The sequence below is a fragment of the Lithobates pipiens genome, unplaced genomic scaffold, assembly GCF_037356315.1.
Source record: "Lithobates pipiens isolate NorthernLeopardFrog02 unplaced genomic scaffold, aLitPip1_a1.2 Scaffold_13, whole genome shotgun sequence".
Lineage (NCBI taxonomy): Eukaryota > Metazoa > Chordata > Amphibia > Anura > Ranidae > Lithobates > Lithobates pipiens.
The window spans coordinates 348536357-348538175 of record NW_027507718.1 but is presented as its reverse complement, the minus strand read 5'-3'; positions in this window follow the sequence as shown (position 1 = coordinate 348538175).

The following is a 1819-nucleotide window of genomic DNA, read 5'->3' as shown; positions in this document are numbered from 1 at the left end:
GTTGATTCCTTTTTTTTTACTTTTTTATTCTTCTGGCAGATCACTTCTGCATACCCCAGAAAATGCTGGTCTCCTACTTGTTCTGTCGCCAAATTTTTCTGGGCTCCATGTACCCATTGGTGAGCCCAGAATCTGCATGGCCGATGCCACTGGGTAGAAGGGAAGAAGATCAGCAAACGTGACCTTATCTCCTTTTTCTGTTTCAAGCTTCATCCCTATCAGCGAAGCCAGGACCAGCATGGCAGGTGCCATCAGTTTTTTTTTAACCACTTGCCGCCCACCCTATAACAAAAGCATGGCGGCATAGTGGTTTCAAAATCCTGACCGGACGTCATATGACGTGATCTGGATTTTGAGCCGGGGGGCGCGCATCGCGGCAAACGTTGTTGCGGGGTGTCAGTCCCATCAGTGAAGGAGAAAACGTACTTATTTACAAAGTTTTGAAACTGAAACAAAAAAAACCCTTTTTATTTTCAAAATTTTCGGTATTTTTTTATTTGTTTAGCAAAAAATAGAAACCGTAGAGGTGATCAAATACCACCAAAAGAAAGCTATATTTGTGGGAAAAAAATGATAAAGATTTCATTTGGGTACAGTGTAGCATGACTGCGCAATTGTTATTTAAAGTACGACAGCGCTGAAAGCTGAAAATTGGTCTGGGCAGGAAGGTGTTTTTTTTTTTTTTTGAAAATTTATGTTTATTGAAAATTTTTTAAAACACACATATAACATACAAACGTACAAAAGGGACCCCAAAACAAAACCCCAAACCCCACCCCCCACCCACCAAACACCCCCTTGTGCAGCCCTCCACTCAACTCCTTAGCTCATTCTATGAACACAACCGTATCTCCCACACCACAAAAATGCCTCATACCGTAACTGATGATATGAATTCCCAGAATGAAGACGTAGACCAACCCAAATATAGCAGCACCCTCCCCGCCCCATCAAGGGATGCATCTCCCACCTAGCAATTAATTCACAGTATCTGAAGCATCAAGCCAGCATCTCCACACCCTCTCAAACTTAGTAGGACACCCTCTACTGAGATAAGTGGCTTTGTATAACGGCAAAGCTTTATTAATTAAACCCTTCCAGTAGGAAATCGTTGGAGGTGCAGGTTTCTTCCAGCATAACAGGATAGCTTTACGTGCATAAAATAACGCCAGAGAAATCAGAGTCCTCTGCGCCTTTCGAGGTGCCAACTCCTCCACCAGCCCGAGCAAACACGTCGCGACCGTGACCGGAATCGGCACCGAAAGTACCGACTGTAAAACCTGCGTTACACCCTTCCAGAACTCAACAATCTGCGGACACAGCCAGAACACATGATCAAAGTCAGCTCGGTCAGCTGTGCAACGCCAGCATCCCTCCGCACCCGTACCATAAATTCTGGCCAGTCTAGCCGGAGTGTAATATATTCTATGGAGTAGTTTAAACTGAATAAGTCTGTCCCTAGCCGAGACTAGGGTCTGAAACGGGTAGCCCCACATGTCATCCCAATCCTCCCCGTCAAAGTCAGGTACCAAGGCACTCCAGATGTCTCTACATTTTTGAATAGGCTTTGGTCTGTCATGGAACAACAGTCTGTACACTACAGAAAGAGGCTTTTTCAGGTCCTCCGTCCGCAGCGTCTTCTCCAGAGGCGACACTCCCAGCTCCACAGCCCCATTACCGAACTGAGAGAGAAAAGCATGCCGCAACTGCAGGTATCTAAAGAAATACCAATTTGGAAGATCATATTGAACCTTAAGCAGATCAAACGTTAAAAGTTTCCCCCGTCCTACCACATGTTTCAATTGTTTAACACCAACTT